This window comes from Parasteatoda tepidariorum, chromosome 2 (assembly GCF_043381705.1).
Source record: "Parasteatoda tepidariorum isolate YZ-2023 chromosome 2, CAS_Ptep_4.0, whole genome shotgun sequence".
Classification (NCBI taxonomy): Eukaryota; Metazoa; Arthropoda; class Arachnida; order Araneae; family Theridiidae; genus Parasteatoda; species Parasteatoda tepidariorum.
In genome coordinates this window covers 13139453-13163985 of record NC_092205.1, presented here as the reverse complement: position 1 = coordinate 13163985, position 24533 = coordinate 13139453, and positions in this window count along the sequence as shown.

Sequence of the window (24533 nt, the reverse complement as noted above, 5' to 3'; positions counted from 1 at the left end):
GTACTCTTTTACGTTTTTATTCTTCTTTCTTATACGTGTAATCTCTTATGTTCTATTATTTTTCGTTCTTATCCGTACTCTTACGCTCTTTTATTCTTTGCTCTTACTCGTACTTTTCGCTCTTCTATTCTTTGTTTTAATTCCTATTCTGAAGTTCTTTTATTCTTCGTTTTGATTCGTTCTTATGCAAATTTTCTTAGTGATAGAATGTAAACAACAGTGAAATTTATTTTATATTTTTTTAAAGTTGAAAGGGATAAAAAAGAAAAAAAGTGATCAAATTTGCATCTTTATATTTGATTTTCTTTCATTTTGATGTTTTTCTTTTTGACGTGTCTTTTCTAAGCGATATCTATGATATCGCTTTGAAATATTTAGAGATATTTGAGATTATGGCAGTTGTATGCCGCGATAATGTTTTCGCTTTAACAGGAATATTTTTTGAGTTAAGAAAGATTTTTGCTCATAAATGATGAAAGTTTTTAAAAATTAAAAGTTTTTAGTTCGTAATGTTTTTAAAAAAATTCTGTCAAAGATATATGTTAACAGTTATCATACAGTGTAAACGTGTATAAGTAAATATTCTGTGAAAGAAACCCTGATACATTATCTTGTTTAGATGCTGAGAAAAGTTTAACTGTAAAAGGTCAGTTTTAGCATTATTGGTATATGTCCTGCTGACTCCCTTTAACTTATTTAAGAAATATAGAGAAGTTTAAACTCGATGTTAATAAAAAAGATTAAAACAGCCATCTGAAAAATCTCGCTATCTGCAATACAGCCTGAATAGCAAGTTTATTTGCATTTACAAATATTACTTTTGTTTCTGAAATGGCAAAAATTTTTAGTTTTTTTTTTATATAAAATATTTTAGAGAGTTTGAAGAAATTATAATAACTTCCGCAATCTTGTCATTTTTACTCAAACTTAGAAGTTAAATCTTGAAGTAAACTCATTTTCATACTTATCTTTATGAAGGAAACACAACCCACTTTTGCGTTGCATGACGATAAAAATGAAGGAAATATCACTTGAATTTACCACTCCAATGGTTATGAAACTAAGTATAACTATTATTTTTTTCACAAGTTAACAATTTCTTCTCGATTACCTCATTTAATGGTAAATGCTTTTCTTTGTAGTTAAAGTTTTTCCAGATTAGTTGATTAAAAAGCAAAATATTGAATAATAGGGGATCTATATATTAAAAAATGAGAAGTCATATTTAACAAAAAGACTATTTGTTTTGTTTTCATTAAGTTCCGATTAGATGATGAATAAAAACTTTAAAACCGTACACTCGTGTACTCTATACATTGTAAAAATGTTCCTTCATCTACAGAGAATTTTTAAAGAAATGTGGAAGCATTTTCCTTCATGTCAAATTCTTTAAAAAAAAAAAATTCTTTTTTTTTTATTGAAAAATTCCGGAGAATAAGTTACTACAACTGCTTGTCTTCCTTTTTTTTAATGGTTATTTTACAATTCATAAATATCAAAGCAAATGGATTTTGTTGAAATTTTTTTCCACAAAAATTGAATAACAAGGAACAATATCAATACTTTGATCTGATATTTTTGAAATTTGTTGCAACCTAAGGTGTTATATTGAATCATGTTCTTGTTCTAGTTGAACCGTAGTTTCATTTAATCAACTCCAATAAGTACAAAGTAGTACGCATGGCTCAACTTAGCAATCATAGCAATATTATATGGACTTATCATAGTAGTAGCAGTTAGTAGTAATTTTGGATTAACATATTAAGGTTGGTCTACTTTCCTGGGTCCTCGAGTGCTGTTGCTGGGTTGCTTCGTGGCGATTGAGGAATCAAACTTTTTGCGTATGGGCTCTATGGGCCTGGGTCGCTGCAAACGCAACTCTTAACACATTAACGTCAAATTTTAACGATATTAAAGTTCAAAACATTTCGAAATTTCCAGAAGAGGCAGAATTACTTTAAAAACAGTCTTTTAAGAGAGAAAAAAATACGAGTTAACTCGGATATCAAAAATTACAACTGATAAATTCTATTCTAAAAATTAGTAATAACCGTTGATCGTGGTTGCCCAATAGTTAAAGAATCGAACTCTGGTCCAAAGAGGCCGGCGTGCAATTCTCGATTACGCCAGCACCCTCATGTTACATACGATGTTCGTGCTTGTAAAATCTGACAGCTGAGCGGAGCAGTACTATGGGTACAGGGATCAGAATAAAATTCTCTTCCCCAAAAGATCTACATTTAAAATGAGGAAGCGGCCTTAAGACAAATGAATGGTGTTAAGGCCGACGTAGCCTGGTTGGTTGGGTACTGGGTCCATGTCCAAGAGTTCGTGGGTTCGATCCCAGCAGGCCGAAGACTCCCCGTGTAGTAAATGGTGACTGATGCACGTTAAATCTGTCGAGTCGCAAAGTCCTCCATGTTCCCATCACAAATCAATACCTCTGGGGGTACAGATCCAGGAGCTTCTTTGTCTTCTGGATTGGTTCAAAATTACAAGGCTACGGGGTTGAACATTAGTAGTCGTAAACCCAAAATTGGGACGGTTGTTCAACGACGGATATTAAAAAAAATGAATGTTGTTGAGCCGTGATGGCTCAGGGGATAGAGCGTTCGCCTTCTAACGAGGTGTACCGGGTTCGAATCCCAGAAATGGCTTTTCGATACGAATTCCGCATCCGGCTTGCACCGACCACAGTGCTGAAGTAAAATATCCTCAGTGGTAGACGGATCATGGGTTAGAGTCCCCTTGCCGTCAGGCTAACCGTGGGAGAATTTCGTATTTTTCCTTTTCATGTGACGCAAATGCTGGTTGGTTCCGTCAACAAGTCCTCCACGAAGACAAATTTCCCGCAATACTTAATCCAAGAGTTTCCATGTCTTATGGTCTAGGTTCAAAATTACGAGGCTACGGAGTTGAACATTAGCAGCCGTAAACCCAAAAAATTGGGTCGGCTGTTCAACGACAGTTATAAAATAAAATAAAAATTATTTAAAAAAAATCGAATGGCGTTTTCCTCCACGAAGGCAAATCTGTCCTAATTTGAAATAGGAGTTCCCTTGTCTTTTGGATAGGGTTTAAAATTTCAAGGCTGAGGAATTTAACATTAGTATACGTAAACCCCAAAATTGAGTTGGCCGTTCAACGACGGTTATAAAATTATAAAATGAGTTGTGTTGCCCTCTATTTGTGGGGTTGTGAGCTAAGACGTATTTTCACCTTTGCGGTGCTCCCTTGTCAAACAAAAGACCTACCTTCCTGGCTTAATTAGCAAAAGGCTAAGAGCTGGCTAGTTTGGCTTGTCCAGGTGTCATTAGAATTAACAGTACTAATCGGCATTTGTTTAGTTCCTGCTTTTTTCCTTTTCTCCCTTCGTTAATTTAGATCGTTCTAACCTGATTTTTTTTAAAATTTAGTGATCATAATTATCTTTTAATGGTTCGTAAATTAAATAAACTGGCATTATAAGAGAACGCAGGCTCTTGAAACTTTTAAGACAAAAAAACACGAGTTCAACTTCTCAACAATCCACATACTCACTAAAATCATTAAAGCTGAAAAATCACTTTCTCGTCATGCTTTCAACATTAAACATGATCAAAAAAATAAGGCGAGGAAAATTCCTTTTGGTTGCAAAAATCAAGCATGCGTAACAGTGAGGGAAGAAGGATACATCAACATCTATCCTTCCTGACTCACTCATAACTTTCCCTTTGCCATAATTCCAACTACATCATCATAATCTTAGTTTCCGATTTTCCACATTAAAACCACGGTAGCGTGAAATATTACGTTATTTTCAATATTCTCCCCCGAAGCACTGACCGATAAAATAAAAAAATGCCTCCATTTTGGAAATCAGTGGCTACAAAGTGTTGTTTCAAAGTTCTATTTCTGTTTAAATTGGCTTGATTTGTGTGAATCCGTGTAAAAAGAGTGGTTGTTTTGATGCGATTAGTACAATGATTGCGTATGGTTGGCGGTATAATTACACTAACCATGCATTTGCATGGAACTGAGCACTTAAGTAGGTTCCGAACACTTGTAATGATGAAAAGGAAAGCTATAATGCTAAATATAGCCGGTAGCAATTTAAAAGACATTTTCTTGAGTAGCGTTAATGATGATTTATTTCTGTTAATCGTCTACGTGTAGATTAAAGTCTACTTCATTTGACTACGGATCGTGATTTCTAATTGATTTCTATCAGATCTCTTTAGACTGGAATAAATATTCTTCGGGACTAAAAATGACACAGGGAATTAGTTTGCATAATAAATGAAATAAAATTTTATTTTTCTAAAAAAAATTTCTACACTTTTTTTTAATGAATGAATGAAAGCTGAATTTTAATTTTTTACGTTACCAAAATAGACCAATATTTGCTTGCTTGAATTTAAAAAAACTCCTGTTCTACTATTTAATTTTAAATGTTTCGTATAAAAGTGAATTATGACTGATTATTTACTTAAAGCATTCCATTTATTCATTTTTATTTTCATATTTAACACTAATTTACTCTTCGTTGCAGTCAAACGCGAATAATTAAAAAATCTACAAATAAATCGAGCATTTTGTTCAGTCTCAAAATAAAATACTGTTTAAAAATACTGTTAAATTGTGAATAATCCACTTTTTTATTTGTATAATTCCAATTTCTTGCATGGTTGCCATTAAATCACAAAACAGTAAAAATTCTTTCTGACCCGGTGTTTTAAATGAAAATTAAAGCACGGTAACCTCATTTTCCAGAAATTATGACATTAACACTTTGCCAAGGCTTCTATGCATTTTTTTTCTAACGACAGGCACAGATATACTTGCACTTCGGCTTGGAATATGGCGGAAGTGTTGCTTATTTAATGTGAACCTAAGCATCTGTGAACTTACGTCGCACAGGTGCGCAAAATTACCCACACCACACGGCTTCAGATATACACACTCATATAGTTGGCCTCTTTCATACATCAGAGGACAACACTCAGAGAGAAACCCTGAGTGGGATTCGATTCCACAACCATTAGCTTCGCAATCAGGCAGGCTCACAGATCGGTCACTTGGCAGCCACGCAGGCAATTATTATATGAACTAGTGATACGCAAAGCCAAAGAATTCCCATGCATCAATTTTTTATTTTTTTTATGAATGTGAACTGCGCGTGGCTAGGGCAACTTAACTTTACTTACAATCATGATGTTCGATATATTTTTTGATATTGAAGATACAATGAATGTATAAATTTTTCCTCCTCGTTAATGATGTATTTAATAACTGAAATTAATTATATTTATAGCTATTGTATTAATTTGTAGATCGTTGTAAATATCAAACGTTATAGTTTCGGCAATTATCTTTGTATTTATGCATCCAAAATAGGAAGACTTTCCCTTACTATCGGAATAAACACAATAAATGAAACAGTCTTCCGAATTCTCAAACAATCTGACATTCTCATATCAGATTGTTTGAAAATTAATTGAAATAATCTACAATTAAAATGTTTGAACAGTAAAAGGAAAATTAGAAATTCTTGTCTAGAAAGGAAAATCTTTTGATATGGAAAATAATTTCTTTTCTAAGTTATGCAATCATCTGGTTTTGAATATGAAGTTTTTTAAAAAAATCTAAAATAATAAAAAGAAGAGTTTATCTCTGAGTGTTTCTCTCATATTATTTTAGAATCATTTGCGTTACGGTCATTAAATTTGAACTTCTGGTGCAAGGGTCAATTTTATCCCCGATTCTAAAAATCTTTCGAAAAGTTAAATCAGTCAGTTTAGGAACATTTAAAAAATGAAATTTTAATTTTGGTACAGCTTTGTTTTTTGAATTGTCAGAAAGATAATATCATTGATGTTTGCTTACAGTTCTGTTTCATTAAAAATGAAGTTTATTGCTCGTTTCACAATGATTATTTATTTTTAATTCATTATGTCAGGTGAGCACAATCAAAATAAACTTGGAATGAAATCATATAACAGTTAAAGTGTAGAATCAGGGGTCCCTCTGATATTTGGCGATTTGAAAACATTACATTGTACGTATATACATATGAAAATAAACCAAAAACCAATCACTCAAAGCTAAATAGAAATTATGATAACCAGATGTTGACGTCATTAAAAGCAGAGACAGCAAGAAAAGAGTATCATAGTAACCAGAGTTTCAGTAAAATTTTGTAATTAAAATTTGTGGCTAGAGCAAGGGGTCCATGATTCTACACTTTAACCCATATAACTAGTAGTTTAAAAACTATCTGAAACTGCGTGGTTATTTTCGTTAAACCTGTATTTAGAATTGTATTTATATAATCCTAAATATTGAAAAACTAACGATAATTGAATTAAAAAAAATTAAGAAATTTACTAGAGAGTGAAATCATAGGAAAAATTGTTTAAGAAAGGTATTGGATGCTATCAATAATCAATATCATCATTTTAGAAGCTGGATATAATACTGAGTGACAGTAAACTTTTATATTAAAAGTTGAACTAAAAAGCATTTTTGAAGCGTAAAACCTCTAAAAAATGTAACAAATTATAACATTAAGGAAATGAAATAATTTTAGCTGATATAATTGCATCGGTATAGTTACTAGTTTTGCGCATGGTTGCGTAATATTGATTACTATAGATTTGTTAATTTCTGATCTTATTTTACCCTTTAAAAACAACGGTTTTTAAACTAGCTTTAATTATAAAGAAACATAAAATTTTTGGGAAATTCTCCGAAATAATTATATAGTTCATATTTCAACATTGAGCAATGGCAAAAAGCATGGTCAAAAAATTGCCTTGAAATATTATACTAATTTCAATGTTAAATCAAGTCACGCTTAAGCATATAAAATAATGATAAAAATAATTTTTTTTAACAATTCTCTGGCGAGATATTTTACTTCAAAACATATTCTTAAGGTATTTTTGATGTTTGTAATTTTTTTCAACGTCAAAGAAATAATCCTTATTTAACTTTTACAAATAAATATTTTATGGTTAAAACATATATTTAGAAGAAGAAAAAACCAAAACATGAAACTATTATCGAAAGAATATTAATTAGTAATCATGATTTGTTTGCTAATAAATTCGTTCTTTGTCATCAGTTTTTTTTTACTCAAAAGTAGGTTTTTCTATTTATGTTACAAAATGCATTTAAAAAAAAATGCTTTTTTCAAAACAAATAGTAAATATTAAATCAAAAAATAATTTTTTTTTTTAAGTATATCTCCCAAAGGTCGCAGTCGGTATTTTTTGGATACACAAATTCACACAAAATCAAATTTGTAAATAATAATAAATTGAAATATTTTCAAAAATGCTTCATGCATATTAACATTAAAAATTAAAAAAAAATGCTAATACGCCCTCTAGATTAATTAAATTCGACAAATTTTTTCCTTATTTCTATTTACGTAAATTTGAGTGTTATTGGTCTTCAGTAACAAAAGAAATATATAATTTTTACTTTTAAAGTGCAAAGCTAAAAAAAAAAAAAAATTGATGCGAACTAGAAGAGTTATTCGTTATGAAAAATATTGATTTTTCCATAAAAACGAGCTTCGATGTTTTCCCATTTTAATTCAAGCATGAGTCAAAAGCAATAGATAGGTTGTTTGTTTCCGATATTATTTAATGCTCCAGAAAAATAAGCATATTTAAATTAACATTCAAATAAACTATAGGATATGAAATATGGTTAGTCACAATTTCTTGTCCATACTTTTTACATATAGTCCTTTCCTGCTAGTTTTTAGGTATTAGCAATTCTTAATCTCATTTTGTCTTCAAACAAAAGATAATGCAATAGGGTTCAGCCTGCGAGTTGTCAGTCCTACCTATGTCAAAATTCTTGATGGTCCAATCAAAACATTTTGATGGTTTATGTTCGTTTCAGTGCAATTCATGTGGTCCAACATCATCTGATGGTCACCATCATCCAACATTTTCTATTATGCGTTCATAGTTTTTGATATGCCGACAAATTTCCATCATTCCATGATGGAAGATGCTACTTTAATACTATGATAGTTAACCATTAAGATAAATTTGATTTTCATGAACCAGCAATCCATGATGGTCCATGATAGTTGCAACTATACATTTCCATCATTTTAAACGGGGATTCTTCCTGGTTCTCATGAATATACCATCAAAACAATTTGTTTTTTTTCTTTAATTCTGGCCCATCATAAATCAGTTCGAATTCCTACATTGGGATGATAGTTGTTCGTGATCGTTCCAACATTTGATTTCTGAAAATCTATGGTGAAAATTTCTGATAGTTCAGCATAAACAAACCATCAAAACTAGTTTCTATTCTTATCTTGGACCATCATGGAGCAGTACGAATTCCTACATTGGCATGATGGTTACTTATGTTGGTTGGCATCAAAAATATAATGGTTCAAGAGTCAATTACTGAAGGTTACCATCAAGGTTATGTTGGTTCATCAATGGAAAACCATTAAAAGGTTTGACTTGGGTAATTAGAGTTAAAGGCCTTGAATTTTAGAACGAACAGAAATAGAATTACAATTCAAACAAGGGACTCAAAATTTAATTGTACAGTGCGCAAAAAATGGATCACCCTGAATAACTTTTGGTCTAATGTCCGGATCTTCAATTTCTAGGACTCAAACTTGATAATTAGAAGGGTGAACTCAAATATGTAAATAATTAGAACAGGCGATATTTAAAGTTATGAAAGCAGACACATAAACATGCTTTCCTTGAAAATACCTTTTTTTCGAAAGATTTGGATTACTGAGCCCCAAAGCTAAGGGGGATACCGCAATTTGGGAAATATGGTTCCAATAGTTTGGTTGGAAAAGCGGTTCAAAGTTTGGACTCCTTCAAGTTAATTTTACTTTTTTGGATTTTTCGCCATATCTCGAGAACTTTTTAAGTCAATGGAAACTTTTTTAAACGCCATAATAAAATTCGTTCATTCAGAGATAGTTCCACGAAAAAATATTTCGTAATAAATATTTATTATTTTTTCTTATTTTATTTAATAATAGTTGAAGAAATCTTAAATTGTGAGGTATATATTTTATTTCAGCGGTTATTTAAGAATTTCAGCAGATATTTAATGAATTGTATATTTATGAAATGCATGTTTTGCATTAGGAAAATGACCGTAATACAAGAGAATTCGAATTTAATAGGATTACAATATTAGATTTTCTTTTCTGCATGTGGCAAAAGTAAGGACAATAAAAATGCACCAAACGTAGTTGGCTAGGAAAAAAAACTCCAAGCATTTGGCGCAGACATAAAATCAATTTCAAAACTAGCAAATGTTAAAGCGTTTTGAAGAATCTGCATATAACTGAAAAACATGTAACATACATTCAGATGCACCATTTTCATTCCTTTCTTATCATAATTTCTTTATACTTTTGTATCATAAGAATAAATATGTTACTCTTTTCGTAGATTTCTGTGACCTTTTTGTTCACCAATTATTTGTTGTTAATTCACCAGTTTGTTCACCAATTATTTGTAGATATTTGTTATTATATATTTTGAGAACAAACTCATGAGTTTTATTGGTAATGTTTTTTTTTCGTTCCTTTAAAAGTAAGTAAAAAAAAACTTGACTTTTTCATTAACTTTAATCCTTTCGAACTTTTTTCCTTCTGTTTAACAAAATACTATACTAACAAAGTTAGTTGCTGAATAAGGTCAAAACCACAATAATAAGTATTAACTGACCATTCCTTAAATAGTCATTTTTTGTAACTTTAAACTGATCACTTAGCAATTTTTTATGAATACTTAAGGAATAATAACATAACAATTCTTTTCCATTTCGCTGGCTAAAGTATATTCAGGTATTTTGTTTATTTTATATTAATTATTAAAAATGGCGGTAATATTTCCTTATTGTGATATGTGCTACAAATGGATTTTAAATTTGCAATTCTTTTTACAAAAAGTGTAGATTAGCTTCCCCAGGGTTGGCTAATTTCAGATGTTTTGCTTATTTTATATTAATTATTAAAAATGCTGGCGATACTTACGTATTGTGATATGTCGCTGAAAATGGATTCTAAATTTGTAATTTTATTCAAAAAGTGTAGAGAAGTTTACCCAGGGTAGGCTACTAGTTATATCATTGAAATTGGTTTTTAAAAATATTTTTTTAAGGTTTTCGAAAGCTTCTACTCGTTAGTTTCCAAGACTTGACAATTATTTGCAGCAGATCACGATACGGAAATCTTCCCAAAGTGGTTGTCACTTAAAATGATAATAATAATAAAAACAGTTGAATTTACTTGAGCTTGGTTATTTTGTATTGACAACTCTTTCTCCTGGATGAGCGAAATAGAAAAGCACTAAATTAACTACTCATTTGAAACTTAAAACCGAGAATAGAAACAGAGTCAGATTTATTTTTTTTTGTTTTTTTTATTTCTTCAATTTATATATTGATTTTTTTTTTTACAATAGTATGGTTAATGATAATTTTTTTTTTATTAAATTGAAATAATCTTTTGGAGCTTTGAGATGAATCTTCTAATTATATGAATGTCATTTTTTTAATTTTTTTTTTTAGATTCAGAATTTCATCTTCTTTTTCTTTTTTTTAGACACTCAAAGATTTTCTGTAGCTATGCAATCTTTAGAATCTAAAGAAGATAATAAATAGAGATAATCAGTTTTTTACAATGCATTATTTGATGAAAGCAGAGGCGATTTATCTACTTATTTACACGTTATTAAGCAACAACAAAGAGTTCTTTACTTATATTACATGTCTCTCTGACCAGTTTTGCAACAGTTAAAGAGGAGAGCATTTTTAAGAATATTTTTTCTATCATTAATTTTTTATTAAACTCTGTAATTAAAAGTTCCTCTCTATCCTTGCCTATCAATTTGTTTTGCACTCTCAAATGTTAAATCAAGTGGTCTAAATTCAGTAACTTTTTACTAAATTAAATAAGAATTGACTAAGTACAGTATGATTAAGAATTAAAAATAAAACTGATAGTTTTAAATAATTGAAATTTTTTTTTGAGTCTGCTCCTTTCATTAATTCTGAAGACCATAATTACTTGCATATTTAATAACCTTTAAGAGAACTTGAATTTTCTTAACAGGCTGAAACATGAGTCAACGCCATGAATTTCAAAATTATTCATATTTCAGATCCATGTGCAATTTTATTTATATTCTGTTACTGTTAATGGTTGCTGACAGAGCCGTGGTGGCATAGGGGATAGAGCTCTTGCCTCCCAATAAGGTAAACCGGATTTATCTCCCAGCGATGGCCAGTTGATACGAATTCCGCACCCAGATCGAACCGACAACAAAATTGGCGTAAAATATCCTCAGTGGTAGCTCAGAGAGATCATAGGTTTAGAATCCCCTTGCCGTCAGAGAAACCATGATATTTTTCCATGGTTTTCCTCACAATGCAACGCAATGCGAAAGCAAATTTCTCGTAATATTTAATCCAGGAGTTTTCTTGTTTTCTAGATTCGGTTCAAGGAACAAGTTTTCGGAGTTGAATATTTGTAGTCGTAAAACCTAAATTGGGTCGACTTTTTGACGTCGGTTATAAAATAAAATAAAATGGTTGTTGGCTATTCCAACTAAATTAAGTGTGGGGAAAATCAGGTGTCCAAAGAACATCACCTGAGAGGATAAGCAATAATAAACTAGCAGTTACTTTTCAATTTTATACGGATAATATGAAATTCCATCATTAAATATATTTATTTTTTGATATATTAACTCCATCCGTTTTAGGAAGTTTAAAACAAAAATGTATAACATAATTAAGCACAACACACCATTCAAATCAAAGAAAATACAATATTTACCAGTTCGTGCTTTCTTCCAGTTTTGCAAGAGTAGCAATTATCAAAAGATCAAGTAAGAAATCGGTCGCTTAGAACTTGACCGCTACTTAATCTTGATCTTAATATTTATAGTCCAGTTCCAATCCATTAATCAAGTCCTGTTCCAGTCCGTTTATCAAGTCCATTTAAACATGGAAACATAATATGCCACAACACACTCTTCCAATCAAGGAAAGCCAGATGTTTGACCACTCATATTTTCCTCGAGTTTTTTCAGAGTTGTAATGGTATCATCTATCAATAATTCCAATATGGAATCAGCTATTTGCGTTTTAACCATTACTTCCTCTTGATCATAATTGATCCAATCTGGCTCTTCCTGCTTGATCTCATCTATTAAAATATAATCCACAAGATCTCTCTCCATGCAGCCCAGTTTCATAATTGACCATGGAGGTCTCTTATTTTCCCATGCATATGTTTCACGTTTTGGTATGAGCCCTAAAGCTTTTTCCACTTCCTTCTGAAGCACGGGCAACATTTTATTTTTATCGCATGGGAAAGCTGGCTTTGGAGCTAACCTTTTGGGCTTCAGCCATGGTTGAGGCACTTCTTGTGTCTCTCTAAAGAGATATTAAATAATTGTCACTAAATAATGTTAACTACATGACATAGTTCAAATCTATAAATAAAATAAAACATTTTTAATGTGTTACGAGGAATGTAAGGGAGTGCTGACATTGCTGATTGTCTCCAAGTGCGGAAAGTTTTCTTAATGTTTCAGTACGCCTGCTTTCTACCAAATTTATCTTACAGAATAAGCTTTGAAAATATGTATGAATCAATTATAACAATGTTTTTTCTTCTTTTTCATTTCTATCGTAACCCTGTATTGTATTTTCATTACAACAACCAATTTGGACAAGTATGTTCAAAAAGTTAAATATCTTAAACTTAAGTAGAGCAGTAGAACACATAAATATATTTTTAATACGAGAGACCTAATTTTCGTGTTTTCGTTATCCATTTGTCTTCAATTTTTTTTAAAATAAAAATAACGATTTATGCTATGATTAATTAAAGTTCTTTTTCAAAAATAATTTCACTTTTTTTTCAAGAAATTTTTTGTGGCCCTGTACTTTTTGACTTCATAACCATACATTTTTAAGTATTAAAAATAAGAAAGGTGGCCGAGCATAAGAAATGCTATAAATAATGGTTATTTAACAAATATTTTATTATTAATTCTAAATGTGCTCTTGTGGTGCATATGTCAGCTCTTTTGATGTAAAGAGCTTCAGTAGCCACGTCCTTTAAGTTAGTTGCGAGATTGGGGCGATTTCAGCAGTAATATTTTCATACCCAATTGTCCCTTAGTAGTTCTTCCAGACAAATAATATAGAGCTTTACACTACTTTTACTGGATAAGATCTCAATGCAGAGAAACATTTTATTTCTTTGATGAAAATTGAAGCATTTTGCACTAAAATCATTTTCCAAAAAGATTTGAAAGTGAAATGTATTATTTTATTGATCCAAGCCTTTCTATTCTAAAATAAGAAATGTTAAAAAAAATTTTTACTCACTGATATAAATCCACCAAAATCTCTTTAGAGACATCAAAAATCAAGTCCAAATATGCTATTTGGCAAGGGTTTGTAAGCTCCAACTTGTCTATCACATCATCAAATTTAGGATCATTGATGTCCACTAACATGCTCTCTTTCTTTTTACCATCAATAAGCACATCTGTTAGATGTTCCATGATGAAGCCAATATTTTTAGTGACCTGAGCAATAGGATCATTCGGATCACATGAAATGCAAACCTCCTTCTCAGATAAAGATTGCTCTTTCTGAGTCACAGTTAAAATTTTCTTTGGCCCAACAAAGACACCAAGCATGTCAAGCAATTCTACATCCGTCAATATTTCTCCAGGAAGAGCAAAAGTTTCCACAGATGCTTCCTCAGTTTTATCTGTCAACATCGATTTTAAGTTGACATGAAGCATATCAAGTAGCTCCTCATCCGTCAGCACTTCTCCCAAACTGACAAAATTATCCGCCATTGACGGTTCTTTTTCATCGACCAACATTGGTCTCACATTGACACCAAGTATGTCAAATAGTTCTTCATCAGGAAGAACTTCTAAGTCATCATCGCTTTCAATAANATGAAGCATATCAAGTAGCTCCTCATCCGTCAGCACTTCTCCCAAACTGACAAAATTATCCGCCATTGACGGTTCTTTTTCATCGACCAACATTGGTCTCACATTGACACCAAGTATGTCAAATAGTTCTTCATCAGGAAGAACTTCTAAGTCATCATCGCTTTCAATAACATCAGCTTTAGTTCCTTCATTCGAACTCAACTCAACGCTGATGTCTTTTTTGAAAATAAAAAGAAATGAAAGAAAAACCTTTAACGAGTGCAAAACATAGAAATCATACTAATAATCATAATACCTAAAAATATGTCTGTCTTGAAAGGTAGACATTTTTTCGCGTCAATCATTTGAATTTAAAATATTAATCTCAATTTTATTGATGACATTAATTTCATTCGTAATTTTAATTTTATTACAAAAGTAATTTGCAGACAAATATATATTTCCACAGAGAGACTTAAATAATATGTCACTGCAATTATTCGCCTATCTTTTTTTTAAAATTGACTCTGTGAAATTAAATGCTCAATATCAATAGAAAATGATTTTGGGTATTGCATTCCTTTCCCTCCTATTAGGGGGAATAATTGATATATATCATCATGGTTTTTAAACCAATCAATTTGGTAAGATATAATTAGTGAATTATCTTTCTATATGAATTAAATTGAAGTATTCTTCTACATTTACTATTGAAAATGTAAGCAAAAAATACAATCAATGATTTGGGTTTATTAAGCAGTTGTTTCTAAGTTTTTTTACTTGATATTTTGCCATGGAAAATAAATTATGAACCATGATTTTATTCTTGAAAGCTAATCTCGATAATCATGATAAGCTGACATGATGTCCACCTCACCGCACTGTTCATAAACCACCCTGGGCTAACCGCGATGAAGTTCTTTAGCAGCAAGATGATGTTCATTTTTATTTAAAGCAGTAGATAATGATGCAGATATAGGTTTTTTGCTACAGTGTTGTCTTTTCCTCATTATTCACATAATGCTTATTCGAAATACAAAATTTCAAAGAGCAGTTGGTGAGATTTCCTATTGTCTTCTCAAGAATTTTTCGGGCCAGTTATTGATACCAGTCAAGGGAAAGTGTATATATATACATATTCCTTGGCCCTAATATTAAAAATGAATTATGCTATGATTTGAGCAACTAATTATTTTGCAAGCTGCTTGTGTATTCAAATTTTACTAAGGATTATTAAATTATTAACAGACATATAAAGAAAAATAGTGAATTACCATCTTTGTATGTAAATTCCTCACTCGAATCAATTGATTCCTCACAACTAAAAGTTTCAGCAAAATTATTTGACTGAAAGAAAAATGAAACAAAGTTGACATTTTGCTTTAGTTTTGTAGAAGTTTATACGAGAAAAAAACAATAAGAATTTTCATGAATGCAATCGGAACTATCCAAATCAAAAAGAATAATTTTTCATCAGGATTACATTAGCATGAAAATGATCAAAAAAATTTTGCTAAATGATAATAATTTGAAGTTTGCTTGTATTTGAAATTTAGAAGAGTACAAAATTGCAATTCGTTACCTTTCTTATTTTTGTGCTTTATTTTTATTTTCTTTTTATGTTTTTGCAGATAGCGGGGAAAAATTACTTAAAAGTAAGAAGAAATTCATTTCAAATATTTTATCTTTCAATTACACCAATTGTATGAAAAGATATCGATGCATATTAAAAGAATTGAGATGCAATTTACCTTAAGTATAAATTAAAAACTTTTTTAAAATAAATATAAGTACAAGAATAGAAAAATATTTTTATTATAAAAATAAACCTTACTTATCGAGAGTCATAAAGTGATTATAAAAAAGAATAGAACCACTCGATTATACTTGATCTATGCCCATGTCAAACCACTTTCTGTTTCAATAACAAAATTTTGATCAAAGCTAACCACAACTATTTGGCATTGTATCATTTGTAATTTATGGCCAATCTAATAACGGTCTGAGACGCTAGATTAGCCAGAACGCTAATAAGGTTAGTGTTTGTATGAAAAATGTTACCATATACCTGAAACTCCAAATCATCATCGCCACCATCATCAACATCCCCATCGCTGCCACAGCAGCAAAAATTAGCGAAAAATCGCTTAATTCGTTGAAAATATTCCATAATGGAATCAAAATCGCTTTTAAATAACTCTTGAACAAAATTCAAGTTATCGCACCAAATACAAGCTTTGGAATGACAGAAATATATTTCAACAATGTGATTGTTAACGTTTTAAACAATGATTTAGTTCTGTTTTATTTTCGGAACAATTAAAAATAATCTTTCTGAAATTAATGACATTGTTAAGAAGTTTTATAAAAAAAGCTATTGTTAATATTACAACATTGTTTCAGTATTATTAAGTGGGGGTGCGCAGTCTTGTACATTGAAGGTGCAGTTGGTCAATTATATCTTAGTTTAACCACTAAAAGTCACATTACAACTAATTTTTCTCAATTATCGTGATAATAAAAAAGAGAATAATATGCTTTTAAATTTCAGAATGAATAAAAAAAAAACTTACCGTCTAACAACGGTGTATAAATCAACAAATTTTAACCCCAAAATTGTACGAAAATCGAAGGGTCGACTTATACTCCGATAATAAAGTCGGTCACTCGTTTATAGAGAAATATTAATACATTAAAGGCACTGAGATTAACTTTGTATCAATTTCTACAACTTAGAATTTTCAATAACTATTCTTAATGTATTGTATGCAATTATCTTTGAGTTTTCTTTCATTATATTTGCTTACATATGAAGGTCTTTTTTTTTAATCAATATTTTAAATTACGCTTAGAAATAAATTACCAAGAAAAGTAGAGATAATTTATTCAAGAGCATTTCAAAATGATACCTTTTGAACCACAAAGGAAAGCTACTAACAATTAAACATTCCAGAATATAATCCATGTTGAATTCAATAACATTAAAAGTGTCGTCATACGGATCCCACTCTGCAATGGATTCTACACTTCATTCTTTATCTGCTGAATCCCACAAAAAAATTTTCTTCACCTCCATCCGAAGAATTCAACGTTTTTAACTTCTTAAACGGTATTACAACGATATTTTATTCCATTTTTTCGAAGGTCTAGTGCCCTCTCTGTTCCATAGTAAAATGGCCGTTAATGGAGGTTGGTCGCTCTAAGGGGTTACCTTCTTTGACTTCCAAAGTGTTATAAAAAAACATGATTTTTCGCAACCGATTTTAGTCTTTGTGAGTGTAATTTTCTTGTTGCTGAAAGACCACTTGTGATGACGTCATGAAAGCCGAATCGATGAATAAAATTTAGCTTTGATGAAAGTGATCTGTGCTGATATAATTATGCGTAAAAACAAATTTACCAATTATGAAAGATGAGCCACGATGGCTTATGGGATACAGCGTTTGCCTTCCAATGAGAAGAACCGAATTCGAAGCCCAGCGGTGACTGATCGATATGAACTCCGCATCCGGCTTGCACCTATCACAGTGCTGACGTGAAATATCCTTAGTGGTAGACGGATTATGAGTTAGAGACCCCTTGCTGCCAGGCTAACTGTGGGAGGTTGTTGAGTTCTTCAACTACATGTAACGCAAATGCGGGTTAGTTCCATCAAAAAGTCCTCCATGAAGGTCAATTTCTCCCAATACTTGAGTTAAGAGTTCTCTTGTCTTCTGGATGGGTTTAAAATTATAAGACTACAGAGTTGAACTTTAGAAGTCGTAAACCCAAAAATTGGGTCTGTGGTTCAACGACGGTTATAAAATTTAAAAAAAATTGAGATAGAAAGAAAGAACTATTTTAAATAAATGCACAATTTTGCTTTTTGTTTATGTTTGTATTTAAAAGTTATTTTATAAAAATTAGTTATCTTTAAAACGATAAAAAGAAGGTTGTTAGTTTGAGATGCTTATTTTTTTCTCAAATAAATTTTTTTTTTCAAATTTAACTTTCAACTTTAAAAATAAATCATTAATAGCATCGTCGTTAGTGGACTCTGTCTACAGCATTAGGTTGTAGATCTTTTTCAGAGACATTCAAAAAGAGCTCTATAATTAAGAGCCTCACACAAATATTTTAATACAGTTTAATTTACTTATCTGTTTTGTTAATATATTTTTTTAAAAATATGCTTTCCTGTTTCCTTGTTTGACCTTTTCGTATTTAGTGCAGATGCTTGCCCGGTCACTGGGAGATGGTTTCTGCTAAAGGCTTCCTTAAACACAAAGTCTGTGGAAAAATTTCAAGATTCCCATAAGTGATCGTAAATAGGGAAGGTCGCTATATAGAGATGGTCTTTTATAATATAATTTAATGTATTATATAAGATTTATATTATATAAGGGAAAAATATACTTGAGGGTTCCCCTTGGCGAAATTAGCGACTTATGTTTGGCACTATTCCTGTTTGCGTGGAACACCGTGGTAACAGGAATGGCGGCCAAAACATAATGATATTTCAATAAAACAAACATTGGAAAATTTCAACAAAACATTGACCAAAACTTGCAATGAACCCAATATAAGCCAAATTAATAAACCCAATAAAAAGGATTTTGAATCGAAGCAAAAATTAATGGAGTAGGCGCAGAAGGAAAAGGAAAAAAATAATTCACTTCCTTATTAAGCTTGAATATTCTCAAATTCAGGTGCACAGAATTATCTAATAACAGTAAGATACTGTCTAAATTTATCATGAATTGAATCTGTATACTTCCATCGCCACATAAATTCGACGAAATACGATTCGAAAATGGTGTCTGTAATACCGGACTAGCGGTAACATTTTTTTCCTTTTTTATGACTGCCCACATACCTTCGATCTTATTGACCAGATTCAAAAGTAACCTTACCAGTCGGTATCCAACGTAGAACTAACGGACCTCTTAAATTACATATACCGTTGAACATTTAAAAATAACGCTGAAATCTAAACCAATCAGAATCGCGATTGGGTTTCAACATCGCCCAGCTTGGCGATCAACCGCAATCACAACTTGGCGAGAATCAAGGGGCACCCTCAAATATAGTCTACCCTTATATAAATTATAGAATGAACAAAAAGAAATATTTCATTGAAACACATGAATGCAAATCGGAAACTTTAAATGAAGTTTAAGACATTTAAAATGTTTAAGCAAAATCCTTATAGCGCATGATAAAATTCGACATTTAGCAGCGAGTAATCTTTAGTTGAAGAACATATTTTTTTATTGCAAGGTTTCTCAATGTAAAGACTTCTCCTAATAAAAATGACTTTACAAGTTATACTCCTATTTATTTTTATCGTTTAAAAGCCTATAGCTTTCAAATAATATGTAGGTTTTATATAGATTTAATATGAGAAATTTTAAAGCAATCCGCAGAGTTGTAAAAAATGCTTACGTTCTTTTTAAACCAGTTATTTATAAAAAATAATAATCTATTTTATTTTGCAAATAATAAACAGTGCTTAAACTTGCCATCTTTAAAGTTTTAGCAAAAAAAATTAATTTAAAGATTTTTCTTTTAAAGAAAATGCATCAGAAATCCATAAGAGCAATTTTAATTATTGAACATAGCAGGTTCAGTATGTCATAATGACGATAAGCTGAAGCAAGTCAATAAAGAAAAAAACATAGTCCTTAAAAAAAGTTTTGTAGCCTTTTTAAATATAAATTTTTTTCGATGAAAGTAAAGCACTGCATATTCGGCACTAATTATATACGATTAAAATATTTGAGGTGCTTAAAGTCATGAGGTAATTATAATAATTTGTTTAGTCACCTAGACATACATTTAATGAGTAGCCGATAATTATCATTATTACATAAATTATTTGAGTGCTGTGATAAAGCTAAAGTTGGTTTTTGAGGCATTTTTCTTCCTGTTCACTTTAATCAATGATTCTTTTATTTTTTATTCTGCGTATAAAAAAAGTCAAATTAAAAATAAACTTAGAAACAAAAACCTCTTTATTTCGAAAGATAAATCAAAGTTATTTAATAAAAATACATGATTTTTGTGTTTAAATAAAATTCCATAAACATCATTGAAAGCTTATTATTAGAGCTAAGCAGAAATTAATTAAATAAATAAATGTAAATTTGACAATTGACATCTTCGTAATACACAATGTATATGAAAGAAAAAAAATATTATTAATCTAAAAGAATTATATTATTAATCTATTATTAATCTAAAAAGCTTATTAATCTAAAGTTCTAAGGTTTGGATGAATAATAAATTTCGGTTTCTTGGTAATATTGAAACAGATTTCTGATTTTAACGTAAAAAACTGCGATTGACATTTATTAATCAAATTAAAAAATCGTATGTAGGGTAAACTAACCAGTGAGGGAACACTTAAGCTTCGCTTGCCTTTTAAAAAATATTAATTTCGAAATTCGTAATTTTAGTTAAATGACAGTGGCAACATATTTGTTAGTAATTACAAATTATGTAAAAAAATTGTAGAGAACTTACATAATATTGTTTTAAAGTTTTGGAGGTTCAAATAACAAGTAGTAAGAAGACCAAGTGAAGGAATAGTTCGTACCAGTGAATGAACACCCAGTAAAGGAACACTTAATTTTAGTTTTTTTTAATGCTCTTTATGAATTTATAAGCTATACAAATATTTAAAAACAAGCCTATTCCTGAAATTATAACCTACAAATACTTGGAAAATGTTAACTTTTTTTTGTAATCATGAATTGAAAATTAAAGTGTCAACATATTAACACATACTGCTCATTTACTGGGAAATCTATACACAGTAAAGGAACATGCCTGTTCCCTCACTGGTTAGAAGTTGTTTTACGTATTTTCAACATACTTTTGATGCAGAACATCACTAAAGGTGCAAAAAAATTTAATTTTATCTTTTATTTTCATTAACTTAGAAAAAAACTCAGTAAAGGAACACTTATTCCTTCTCTGGTTTTTCATCGTTTGGTGATCCAGTTAGTAAAGACCCTCTTATCTCAGTACTTTATTATGTTATGATGCTTAAAAAAAATAAAACGTAACTTCAATAACTATATATTGAATTCTTTTTTTCCCAGTGAGAAAAGTAAAACTATTACATCCAATTAATTCCACTTCAAACATATCAATACAAACACTCAACTTATAATTTTTTCAAAGAAACAAGGTGTTGCAGAGATAATAACAAATTCAAACATTTTTCCAGAGTAGTCTATTCTACCAGGTAATCCAAAACATTACTAGATGACTTCCTATTGTTTGACAGTAAGCTATTGTTACCAATCAATCTAAAGAAAAACTTATAAATTTTTATTTTTAATCAATATATATGAAATGTTCCTTCACTGGGTAGTGTTCCTTCACTGGTTGGTTTACCCTACTGTACGAAAAACAAAAAATGAAACACCCTGGATAACTTTTGATCTAATGATCGTATTTTCGAGTAGCAATCCTAATGGTTCCAGGAGGAGTTGACCACAAATATGCTAGTTAATTACTAGATGCAAAGACAATAATTTAAGCTAGGCAATCAGAAACAAAAGTCTTCGTAACCTGAGTAAACACACTCTTTTGTCGACTCTTCTTTCTGAATATCTCCTCGGTAATATCTCCTCTAAGGTCTCAACAGTTTCGCCAGGGAAACTGTTCAAAGACCCCTTATTGTTAATTTTACTTTTCACGTATATCCCTTATCTCGAGAAATTTTTAAGTGAATGGAAAATTCGCTTATCCACATGCTACAGTTAATTGGTAAGAATTTTTCATAATTTTTTATAATCTGCTTTTATACTAGTCGGATTTGCTACTTGTTATATGAGTCGCATGTTTCATGTCCGAAAATGGCTCAAACAGTATCGACTTAATACTCTTTTTTCAAGTTATTTTTCAATGGTTATGCCAATTTTGTCTTGATTTCAAGAACATGTGGATTGAAAATAAAATTGTCATGCACAGAAATATGCATATTCAGTCATATTTGGCGACTTTTTGCTTGGCTTTATACTTTTTTCCAGCCCTGTATGTATTGCTTTGCATGCTTTAATATATTTATGTTTTGTCATCGCTTTTATAGTATCAATGCAACATTTAAATACCAACCTCATTATAAACACTTTTTCTAACACTTAATTTTAAATTTCTTATTTATTTGATTCTGATCTCTAAACTTTAAATATTTTGATGAAAAACTTCACATGAAATAATTAACAAGAATAAGAAAACCTCCCAAAAGATGAAATGCGTGTAGTATCAATTTTCTCACTGTTTGTGTCGTAATAATATGAAATTTAAAAATCTGATTCTTATAATTTTCTTCAGAAGCTGTAATTTGCGATGATTTTGTTGTTGTTGTAGTTCATTTACGTCGCACTAGAGCTGCACAATGGGCTATTGGCGACGGTCTGGGAAACATCCCTGAGGATGATCCGAAGACATGCCATCACAATTTTGATTCTCTGCAGAGGGGATGACAACCTCGCTTCGGTAGCCCGACGACCTGCACGCGAAGTCGAGCACTTTGCGATAGAACAGTTTAACGAGGACCAATACCGCACACCCTCGGTCCCTACGCAGATTGATCCAAGTAGTCACCCACCCGCACACTGACCGTAGCTAGTGATGCTTGACTTCGGTAATCTGCTGGGAACCATGTCTTAACGATCAGTCCACTGCGGGACGATGATTTTGATTTTGAAAACAAATTTAAAGTAAATTATCCAAATAGGATTTATACTTTGTGTAAATGAAACTAAACAACGNTGGAAAATGTATTTGCATCAATAATGTATGTGAATGCGTCATAATGTAATTTCAAAAGAGAAAACCTAACAATCAATTGATATTCACAAGAGACATACCTCGACATAACCTTAAATCCGTCGCATTATCCATGGGATTGTTTTCACTCTTTTTTTACAATTGTTATCCACTAAATTTGAAAATAAAAAATACTACCCTATTAAATTATATGGGTATCAAAACGAACTAAAGAAATATTTATACAAAAACAATACTTTTATGATTTTTATTATTTTTATGCTAGTGAGAGCCAAAACAATATGGAAATGAATGAGGGAAAACTGGATCCTACCACGTGATTTCCCGGCCAATAAAAATATAAAAATGTAGCGTTTAACGCAACCTTGTTGGAAGTCGCATAAGAAGTATAACTTCAAAACTACCGGAATCTGGTAAAATTTACTATTCTAATGGCTTTATGGAAATACCGTAAAGCTAGGTAATTTTTACCAAAGCGTTTTAGTGATGATTTTGGTAAAATTTACTATGAGACAGAGTTTTGCAATCTATATATATGTTTCTCTTACACGGCACCAAAAAAAAGCCTCATTACCAGTCAAAAGCCCCGAATGGCAACGTTAGAAAATCGACCAATGATTGCTGCTAAAAATGTCGCAAGGCGAATGTCACATGAGGTGGCTCAACATATAGCGCTTTTAAAAACGGAAACAATAACCAGAGTGAGCATTATCAGGTTGTTCAATTCAGATTCATGCCCTAAAAACATGATAATATTTAATTTAAACTCAATTAGGAATTAATTAGGCTGGCCTTCTCCATGACTATAAATAAGTCACAAGGTCAGACTTTTGAGAAAATCAGTTTAGTATTATTGACTAAGCAAGTGTTTAATCATGGGCAACTTTATGTTGGCCTGTCAAGAGCTAAGTCATTTGACAGCCTTTCAGTAATTGCTCCAAGATGCCAAATCTGTAATTGTGTTTTCAAAGAAATTTTAAATACTTAGTGTTAATTTCTTAGAGCTTTGCAGAAAAAAATGTTTTTTGGAAAAAATTTAATTGCAACTTCTATTGGCAGTAGGCAAGCGGAACTGCCAAAATCAAAATGCAGCATGGCGACCTCCATCTGGTATTTCTCGGGTAACGCTAACAGCCATGCATTTTAATTTATTGTATGTATAACATCCTTATTTTGTTCTAAAATGTTATGTACTTTATCACAAATGTTAATCAATAAAAAAATTGATTTTGATAATGCTGATCACCAAAAAATATTTCATTTGGCGATAAAACAAATTTTTGTGTTCTTGAAAATGAAAGACTTTTGAGGGTTATTATCTCACAAGGAAAAGTTAGGATTTAAAGTTTATATTTTTAAATAATAAATTTTTTTTCTAAAACTTTCAGAATTTCCAGCATTAACTAATTTGTTATACACATTTAGTTGAATTTAGGTGAGTAACTGCAGTATTTGATAATTTATTTTGCTAATCCGTTTCTCATTTAGCTAATGTTTTGATTTTTTCACCATGTACAATCTAAATAGCCAATTTTTCACCATGTACAATCTAAATAGCCAATATACTTTTTTAAAAGCCAATAAGAATAATAATAGAATTCTTCTACATAAGTACAATACTATGTCTTTGATAATAAAATACTATGTCTTTGATGATAATATATTATGTCTTTGTGCTAGAACATTGTGTTCATTGGCGAGCGAGCGCAGCGAGCCATGGTTCACGGCGTGAACCACATAGGATTGCGTAGCAATTCTCGGGGGTTGGCGAGCGTTAGCGAGCAG